Genomic DNA, 11048 nt, shown 5'->3' with positions numbered 1-11048 from the left:
CAAGGAAAAATAAATTTTTTGTTGTTTCGGCTTCCTATTTTCGATAGTACAGTAAGAAGCAACAGGGCTTGTGAATACAGTGTTAGCTTAGGCCTATATTAAACTCCAAGAAATAAAACTAAAAGTGTAAACGAGGTCACTTATTTAATAATCTGTACTTCCTTTGGTTTAAGTTTAACTCTTAATATTTTAAGTAAATTAATTATAATATTACATGCAGATTTCGCTAAAATTGGGTAAAAATGGAATAAATGTATTCCGAAACGTTCGAAACTTATGTAAATAAGAAGTTTTTCGTTTTATCTATCGTTTTCATCTTTCACGTTTTTATTAGGTTGACCTAACAATACATTCACAAGTCCTGGTGATGGTATTTCTATTATTGAAACTAGTCGGCTGAAACAACTGATAAAGATTTTATATCTGTAGTAGTAGGTAAATACACAATTCCGTGTAAAGTAATCAAAAATAAAGATTAGGTCTACTATTTCGTAACAACAAATTATAAGGCAATCCATATCGACACTTACGAGTGTTTTTTTTTAGTCCAACTTTTGTTTGTGGAAGAAACACACACACACACACACACACATATACAAAAGTTGTTTTTGTATAAACTTCTTGTTTCGTAATAGAGGATCTAGAAATCTTACCTTTCATTATCCCAGAAAACGTTGTTTTTGCCTTTTACTTTAATATACTAAATTAGATGTTGGACTTCCATAATTTGAATACAAAAAAAAATAAAATAAAGAGATTATTTAATATAAATTGGATAAAAAATAAAATTGATTTATCTGACAATAGATACCTTATTAGAAATGTTACTAGATTTCGGATTTATTTATCACGAGTATTTAAATAAATGAGTATTTTCGATATTTTGCTCGTTCTGGACTTCAGGCTTACAGAACGACATAAGACAGAAATACTTAATATAAAGCTATACAATGGACTATCTGCACACTTGGCATCGTGGGGAATCGAACCCCGGATTTTATGGTATAAGGTGTTAAAGTTACCGTTGCCCTCCCCCTCCCCCAGTGTCTTAGCAGTTAGTCTGGAGGTTTCTAACTCTCAAAATCGGGTTTCGAAACCCGTGGCAAGCATAGCACAGATAACCTATTGTGTAGCTTTGTGCTTAACACCAAACAAATAAAGTTGCCGCTGATCCTTTGGGAGATGGTAAAAAGATCGTAGCTAGACTTTAAATTGGACCTTAATACAAATTTAGAAATTTTGTATCTACCTCTATCGATATCTATTTTACTCATCAATTATTATTTAAATATAAATTGAAAAATTAAACTGAATCTAGAGTTCCTTGAGTAGAAACTGTGTGCTAACTCGTGTTAGCTCGTTGTTTCAATGCCATTTTTGTACTGAAGCCGTTTCCAATAAAACATGCACATTTAATTGGCTTTTACACCACGTAATAAGTTATTGTAACACAATTGTCCCGACATGGTCCAGTAGTTGGTGTAATCGGACTGTTAATCCGGGAGTTCACGGTTTTCGTTTTGTAACCTCTAAAATGTGCTCCGCACGTGGGTGCTCTGTAAGAGTGATAGTCAAATTTCGCTCTTCGGGCATATAATAGAAGCCCAAAAGTTGACGGTGGGCGCTGTTGACCAGCTGCTTTCCTTTAATTTGCCAGTTGAAAATTAGGAACAGCTATGCGTATATAGCCTTCGTATTGTCTCCTCCAGTGACTCAACGGTCATTCAGCAGGCTTACGACGCTAAAATTCGGGTTTCAATACCTAATGTGGGCAGACCACAGATAGCCCATTGTGTGTAGCTTTTTGTATAATAACAACCAAACAACCTTTGTGCAAAATTCAAAAACAAACAATCAAACAATTTCACATAATCTTTCAAACTTTTTCAACTGTCTGCCATAGTTACATAGCTAAGACTCGTGAAATGGGAAGCTACAAGTTCGATCATTGTAAAAATACGTTCTGGGTGTCTTTTTAATATGCCGTGTGAAAGAAAGGTATTGTTTTTATCATTACAACAAAAACAAAAACTTTATTTGATGGTGTAGAACAATGATTTTGATCTGAATTCCTTTGCACAGTGACAGTTAACATAGGGATCATTTAAAAAGATTCTTGGATTTCTTATATTTTTATATAAATTTCAGCCTTTGTTTTGGGACATAAACTGACCTTTTTATTGAGAGTAACGTACTTTCTAAAGTTCCCGATTTCAGGGCCTGTAGAATATCGCTTCATAAAATATCAGCCAATATTTTTTCTTTAAATATTAGAAATAACCGTCTTCAATAATATAAAGAACATATGAAAGCGCATAATCAATGGGGGAGCAACTGACATTTGTCTACAGTTATTCTGTGGCTTATAATGCAGGAAACTGCATTATTTCTCCCTATTTTATTCTAAAAATTTCCTCGCTAGGCATTTCCAATTCTCTTGCCTAGTATGGTTTGGTGGTTAGAGCGCATGACTCGCAAGCTAAGGGTCGCGGGTTCGAATCCCCGTCACCAAACATGCTCGCCTTTTCATCCATGGGGGCGTTATAATGTGACGGTCAATCCGGCTATCCGTTGCTAAACGAGTAGTCCAAGAGTTGGCGGTGGGTGATGTCGACTACCTACCTTCCCTCTAGTCTATCACTGCTAAATTAGAGACGGCTAACGCAGATGGCCCTCGTGTAGCTTTGTGCGAAATTCAAAACAAACCAATCTTTTTTATTCCCTTCAAAAGATTGTCAAGTACACATGTTCTAGATATGGATCCGCCCACTAACAGTTCAGTGCACACACAGATGAATTGGTTTCATATTTTATTTTCCTTATCTTTAGGTTGATTGACTAAAGTGCAAAGGGCAGATTATCTTGTTCCAGACTTACCTCATCATACGTCAGTTTACTCTTGTCAGCAGAGTACTTTTTTATTTGATCAACTTTTCCTAGTGAATCTAGTTGCGTCTTTGTTGCTCTCTACTTTTGATACAGGTAAGTTAGGTTTATTTTGCTTTAGCAAAAGACGTAAACACTTACTATGAGCCGCAGTTTAGTGATTAGCTTACTCAGACAGCGAATTCAAGGGTTCATGGTACGCGTTCGGCACTTTGAAGTCGTGGATGGACTATAAGATTGGGGGTAATTTCATTTTATCACGAAATTTTATTTTATCTCTAAAAATTTGAACCCAAGACCTACCACACGCGAGGCGAGTATTCCACCAACTGAGATCAAAGGTTAACCTACTAGTCTATTTTTAACAATTCAAACTACTACATTCTTCCCCTCTCATAAAAAACACGACCTGTCCTCGTTTCTAATCCTAAAATCAGGATCGTGGGATGCTACTAGTTGGGCACCAATTTGATAGTTTATTTTTACAATACATATTTCGTTGCTTTGGGTTTGAACCCGAGACCTGCTAGGAGAGTGGTATACCAATTGAGCTAAGGCCTTGTTAGTGAGATACTTTTTAATAACATAAACTACTATTCGAACGACAATTAAAATTCGGGCTGACAAACGTTGCCCAAGAAATGGCAGTTGATGCTGCCATTTAACTGCCTTCCCTCTATTCTAGAGTTTAAAATGTGTGTACTTTTCGCTGAAAATTGTGAAACAAACAAACTCTGTATTACATAATATTAATAATGTGTCTGTATGCAAGTGCCTGTTGTATTAGGACTGTGTCCGTAAAGTAATTTCGTTACTTTATTTTTTTTATTTTGAAGATACAAGTTTTGTGTTCCTCCTGCTATGTGAATGAACATACATGTATATAAAATATCACAATGAAAACGTTTTGTTCTCGTTGTATACTCATATACGTGACACAGCGTTTCCAGAAAAACCAGGCTAGCATTTGCCAGTGGATTTTCGTACAAGAATGTTGTTTATCAGAAAATATTTCCTGAATTTTCCTAAGATTTAACAGCTATAAAAAGCTCAAGCAAAATGAAATTGCACCATGAATTTTCTATGTACATATTGTTCTTTATATCCACCTCTTCTGAAGAGTTGACCAAACTTCAAACTTTGCTGAGAACACTTAGCCGAGTTGCCTTAGCTGTGATCTTGAAAGCTTATAAAGTTAAAATTCAAAGCTAGGTCTCTGCGATAAGCACAACCCAAAATCTCCCATTGAGAAGTTTTCGAGCAAACAACCTATAAAGTTATCGGTGGCTTAGCTTTATGTTTTCGCATAGTGTTGTTGTTTTTAAAAATTAAGAAATAACTATTATGAAATTAAATATAGTGTATACGATTTTGTTGTTTTAACAAATTAAGACTTTCTAAGGTCAGTATAGTATTTGTATTTTTGTTTTGTGGGTTTGTAAAAAATATCAGTTACAATCTAATTTTTTTTGTGAAACACTTACCATCATATCTAAGAAAGGACAAGGTATTCTCATTTCCTTCAAAAGTCAACTTAATTTCTCTTATTTATCGAATTTAAAATCCCAACTTACCCACAGTATCCTTCTATATCATCAAATAATTGACTGGAAATATTTTAATTTTTTTTACGTAATCTATATAATTTCTTCAAAATAAATAGTTAGCATATTAAATGATAGCATTTCAAAAACTCCCATAGTGATATTGGAATAAGTTGGAGACTTTTGTACTTACTGTTCTACCAGAAATTTGATGGAAAATTTGTTTCTCACAAATAAAAAACAATTTTCTAAGACTAGATCTAAATTTTTTAAGATAAAACTTTTGTTAAACCTAGGATGAACTAATTCTTCGTATCTTTGTAAAAAAACATTCCACAGTTAATTCTATAAACATGCTTAATATCTGGATACAGAGCTACTACATCTAAGGAAATAGGATTCATTCTCTTCCAATTTTTGGGTCAGTTTTTCAACAAATTCACAGTCATCTTTAATAATAATCGGAATATGAATGGAAAAAGGTTTTGACAATATGTACAAAAGATCACTGTATTATGTTTCATAATTTTTTGATTTCCTCCTAAATTAGTCTTCCCGGAGTATTGTGAAGTTTTCAATATGAATATATTTGTCACATGTATGTTCAATGACAAACATTTAATTCTTGAACGTTTCGGAATATACATTTTCCATCTTCAGCAAGCTATATTGAACAGGGTAAATTATTAAGTACAGACATTTTATAAAGTTTAAACATTCTATAAAAGTAATTAAAATACAGAATAAAAGTAGGAAATAAATTAACAAATAAACAATAAACAATAGAATAATGCAACAATATTATCCAAGTATTCAGAACAGATTTAATTGTAGTGAAGTTGTGTTATTATTTAAAGTTGGGAGTTAATTTATAAAAGATAAACTTTGTTTAATTAAAAGTTCAATATTGGATGATCCAGATGAGATGACTTTGAAATCCGTAATCAAGACGGGGTAGTTGGTGTTTACACAATGTGTGCGGATTGTGAAGCCTGGTGGATTTGAAAGTTTTTTACCAGTTCTGGTGACATTAAGTTAAAATAATTTTTACACCACTTAAACAATTCACATGATAGTATTAAGTTTAGGAATCGAAACAACAATCCCTATTTTTAGTAATTATTTATTGTGTAAGATTTTAACGTTGTATTGCTTTTAATTATAAATAAATGTTAAAGTTATTTGCCTACCGTATTTTACTAAGATTTCAAATCAAATAGAGGTTTTTTTACTCGATATTCAGACTTCCAAATCACTTACAGATCTCTTATTAACATTTATGACCGTATATCCTTCATTAGAACACCAGGATTGTCTGAATTGGTGTTTAGGTCGTAGTAAACGACCTGGGAGGGTCAGGTTCAATCTAGACATCTTCCTCCCTCCTTGATTTATTGGAAGATAAGATTAAAAATTTTTCTTTTGAATTTCGTACCAAGCTATTCGAGTACGAACTTTAGCAGAAACTGAATTTATAAAATAAAGTGTGCAATCAACAGTGTCTGTATCGGTCAGACAAACCGTAAACTAAAACGTCGTTTGAATGAACACAAACTTGCTGTAAAAAATGAAAACTATACTTTATCACGTGTAGCAGAACATATTAGTAACTATAACCACCGTATCCTATTGGATGATACCGAATCCAATTGTTCCATGAGTAATTATACTGAACTGAATGTAAAAAAATTGCTGGAAATAATTAAACACAGAGGGTTTTCTTTAAATATACATGAAGGTCTAGGAATTTCAGTCCTCCATATGTACCTGAATTTATATTGTATAAACCTGCAGATGTGAATACGTGTATTTAGTAACTATATTTTGTATATTGTTTTATAGTTATTTTGAATATTTTACCTTACCCATTGTACACATCTGTTTATTGGTGTTGTTTCTTTAAGTAGAACGTTTATTTAAAACTACCACGTGTCACGTGTTATTGGAACGAGTTTTTAAAAATATATACAGTTGTCTCGTCTACTTTCATTCTGTCTGATGATGGCCCGAAAAAGTGTGGGTGAAACAAGATGCAAGTTTTTATATTAAATGGTGCATAACTTTTATTAATTAAATATTACCACACACACGACATAGGATATAGATGTCTTTGGTTTCCTATAAACTTATAACATTAATTCCCTCAGAATTATCATCTTAAAATGCACTACCTTAAATGTGAATCCCTGTAGCGTAGATTACTTGTTCTATTCTGTATGATGTCCACAAGATTACTTGTTCCATTCTGAATGATGTCCACAAGATTACTTGTTCTGTTCTGTATGATGTCCACAAGATTACATGTTCCATTCTGTATGATGTCCACAAGATTACTTGTTCTGCTCTTTATGATGTCCACAAGATTACATGTTCTATTCTGTATGATGTCCACAAGATTACTTGTTCCATTCTGTATGATGTCCCCACATAATTACTCTTCTCTTCAATAACACAAAGTGAGGTATCTAGGATTATCCGAGGAGGTCCATATCAGACGGTCAAGCGCTAACGGTGCGTGACCACGTAGTAGAGGTTTTAGGAGCCGCATTGAAAGAAATGTTTAAAGACCGTACAATTAAAATCCATAATATCCAGGTTTTCAGAAAAAAGATTAACTTTAAAACTGCACTTTAATGGAATTTCTATCACGAAAAGCTAAAACTTGTGACTACTATTTTTGATATAAAAAACACGGATAAGTTCTGAGCAACCAGCCCCCCAAAGCCCCCAGATACGTTCCTAACTTAAATTTTTATTGTCCCACGATAGGCCAACGGTAAGGTTACAGACTTGCAATGCTAGAATATGGAGTTCGATTCCCCGTGGTGGACAGAGTGGAGATAGCTCATTGCGTAGGATTGCGGTAAAACAACAACAGACGTCTTTATACAAGGCATAATTTAGGGTGCATACCCTGTCATGTTTCTACAACTGTTTTTTAGTTTTCATATGTGGCATGGAATTCTAATTATCCAACAGTTTGGGAGAAATGTGCAACTAATTATTTTGGTTCTAGAATAAATATCAAAACAGTGTCCTAACACTAACAGAAAAATCAAGATGTTTAAAAAAAATCATGTTAAATTTAAACGTTAGCACAACATATATCCTTATGGAAATGCTCCATATACAAACAAGTTGGAGAGAATAAAGAAGTATATACCAACTTGTCTGTGCGTGAGAAAGGTCAATATCTTACTTTGTCTGGGTATAATACTGTTGTAACTTTGTGCTTTGGTTGGTGGGTTCTTTTAAATCATCTGGTGAAATATAATTCAAAGTCCTGTCCACATAAACTATAAGTAATTAGTTTATTTTCTCCTTTAACGTTTCTATAAGATTGAACATTTGTACATTGTCGTAAATTGCTGTAGGCCTACGTTACAAATGACTTGAACTAGCGTGAAACTAATCAACATATTTATACAAAGTAACTCACTATGATTCAACTCTCTATTTTGAAAACTATATACTTCACAACTATCTCATAGTTGTAATTTAGCTTCGAATGTACTCAAGGATCTGACATCAACTTAACATTTCTAGGCTTAATATCATTAAACCTCTCGATCTTAACGTCATTATTAAAATCTGCAGCTCCCTCTGGCTAATAAACAAATCACAACAATAAAAATATAGCTCACAATAATACTACTAAAACTCTAAGATTGTTTGTGTGCTTGTCTGTAATTAAATACATTAAACACGGCGCACAATAACGCCATATTTGTAATAAAATGAGAATAGAAACAGAATAAAACAAGTTTCGTTAAAATCGGGCCACGAGTTACCGAGTTAGCCCCGTTTTTCTAGATGTATTTAGGTACACTAGATGGCGCCGCATATAGGTTTATCTATCTATCTACTCGTTTTCCACCTGATGAATCACTTTAAAATATCTTCTATATAATAATATATGCACAACGGAAATTAAATGATGAGATGAAAATGTGTTATAACAGCGCGTAGAAAGAACAACAATAAAATAAACCTTGACTATTTGCAAATAGTAACTATGGAGAGGAGGTAATGAAATAAAAATCAAGTCGAAAACAACAAACTTTTATAAACGAAAACCTCTCGCCGAGCATTGGCTATTACATGATTTCCCTGTCAATGTTCCCATCTTCATTAAAAGGCGTAATATGACGAAAACAAAATCTTGAAGAATCTATCTATATACTACTAAAACTCTGAGATTGTTTGTTTGCTTATTTTCTCAATCAAAAAATCATTCACACTACCGTTCGCGCTCTTTACGAAACATCTTACTTCACTTTTTTTGAAAAATGAAATGGTCTTTCCTTTTACTCCCGATCAACAATCAAATATATTTTCTTGAATTACAAATAACACGAATGGACAGAAATATTTAATTAAATTATCTCAAAATAAACCTTCATTTCGGTGCAATATTGAAATTAGCTTGAATTCTTCAACGGGTCACGGTGGTCTAGTACTTTACTAATTCTCTGAATGTAGATATTCTGTGACTTAACTCTTATGTTGATGTTGTTGTTGTGTTTATAGACCCAAGAAGTCGTTTGTTGAAGAATAGAAACCAACAATGTGTAAGTGCATCTGGAGCATCTTTTGGTTCTTTGTCCTCATCTTCATCGGGTACCCTGTTGCCTTCTTCTTCGCAGAGTGGTACGTTTTACTGTGTCCTCTGGGAGCCTGCTGTGATGGATGTTCAGGTGTAATAGACTTTTTGTTAAAACTTACTCAGTTACCCCTCATATGCACCAAGAACATGTGTGAGGGGAAGAGTATATTTTAAAAATCTGAAATCAAAAATGCATCTTGAGCTGAGACAAGGAGAGATAATAGCAATGTCTCACCCATCATCTATCATTTAACGTCTAAATATGTATGTATTAACTGGCATTTGTTTCATATCGCCAAGATCAGTGTAATGTCACGAAAAAAATCATGTTAATCTATTGTAATCTACCATTACACGCGTTATAAATAAATCATGTTAATCTCTATTGTAACCTACTATTTCACGCGTTATAAAAAATCATGTTAATATCTATTGTAACCTACTATTACACGCGTTATAAATAAATCATGTTAATATCTATTGTAACTCTTTATTGTAAACGTTATAAAAAATATGTTGGGAAAAATCTTTTCTTTGTATTTTTTACTTAAATAGGGCTATATTGCAGATAATCTATTTTTGTAAAATATATTTCGGTAAAATATAAATGAGTATGTTATCTAAAAGTGTCATTATTCAATTGAAGTGCTAACAAAAATAATACCATGATTTATTTAGACTGTTGCCCGGAAGTAAGAGCATTTAACTACAGAAGTGAAACATTTGTATGTGTGTTACATAACAAAGATAGAATCGTTACCTCTACGTTACAGTGTGTAATACAGGGTTAAATGTGTGTAGCATTAACTTCTGGAAAGTAAACGATCACATTTGTTCTTTGTTCATTGTTGTTTAATTCTAACACAAATTAAGCTAACGATTAAGTCTGTAGAAATTCTTCGAAAGATTGTCTTTTTATATTCTATTATTTTGAATACTTTTCCTTGTGAGAACTTGTGAAAATAAACATTAAACTTGACAAATTGACGATTAAAATAGATTATATAAAAGTTTATGTTTGAAACTGTTACTGAAGATTCTGATTCAACCTATGATGTACATTATTGAATTATTAAATAAAAATGAGAACGTTTAACAAATTATTTTTGAATGGACTCAAATCAGTAAACGAGTAAATTCGTTAAGAAATAATTAATATCCTTTTAAAATCAATAATAATAATCCTGCTATAATTTTTCTTTCAAATATTTATTTTCCTGCTACAGTTGAAAATTATGAATTCGGTTTGTTTTTAAGCACAAAGCTACACAGTGTTAGTTGCGCTGTATCCACCACGGGTATCAAAACCCAAAATTTAGCATTACAAGCCCTGAGGGGGACATATATTCTGTTCCTATATGTTTATCTTTACTGTAAAATTTGCACAGTAAAAGATTAAGCTTGACAAAAAAAAAAGTTTTTGAAAACGTTATATATTGTATTATTTGACTGAATATGGACTGAGTGGCTCATAGAATGGCTCTGAGTTGTATATATATTTTTTTTAAGTACAAACTTTTATCTCTAATTACAGTTTTGGACTCATGTATTTAACCATGCCCAAGGTCTCATAGATTAATTTATTACAATCTTGCCTACAAGAATTTCAATTTGAGGGTAAGCTGGTAAAAATCCTGATCAGTAATGAAATCGAATCGGGTATACGCGTGCAACACACTTCGTATTGCTGGCGCACAAAAAATCTAATACTATAAAATACAGTGTATATCTGTCTGTCTGTCTCGACCCGGCATGACCAGGTGGTTAGGGCGCTTGACTCGCAATCTGAGGGTCGCGGGTTCGAATCCCCTTCCCACCAAACATGCCGTGGGGGCGTTATAAAGTAACGGTCAATCCCACTATTCGTTAGTAAAAGAGTAGTCCAAGAGTTGGCAGTGGGTGGTGATGACTAGCTGCCTTCCCTCTAGTCTAAATTAGAGACGGCTAGCGCTGATAGTCCTCGTGTAGCTTTACGCGAAATTCAAAACAAACTGAAGGAGAAACTGTCTGTC

At 33.2% G+C, this 11048-nt stretch overlaps 1 long non-coding RNA gene across 3 annotated transcripts in view; it reads left to right on the top strand.

Moving 5' to 3' along the window:
- The window catches only part of LOC106473574, a 19233-nt gene extending 9138 nt beyond the window's left edge, over positions 1 to 10095 (top strand). For all 3 annotated transcript variants that reach the window (XR_002613732.1, XR_002613731.1, XR_001291686.2), the window contains exons 2-3: positions 2830 to 2982; positions 8961 to 10095. This is a non-coding gene — a long non-coding RNA (uncharacterized LOC106473574). The remainder of the gene's footprint in view (positions 1 to 2829; positions 2983 to 8960) is intronic.
- The last annotated feature ends 953 nt before the right edge of the window (positions 10096 to 11048 follow it).

Source organism: Limulus polyphemus, unplaced genomic scaffold (assembly GCF_000517525.1).
Source record: "Limulus polyphemus unplaced genomic scaffold, Limulus_polyphemus-2.1.2 Scaffold6285, whole genome shotgun sequence".
In the NCBI taxonomy this organism is placed as follows: domain Eukaryota; kingdom Metazoa; phylum Arthropoda; class Merostomata; order Xiphosura; family Limulidae; genus Limulus; species Limulus polyphemus.
The sequence above is the reverse complement of the archived record's forward strand: the minus strand, read 5'-3'. Positions and strand labels throughout refer to the sequence as shown.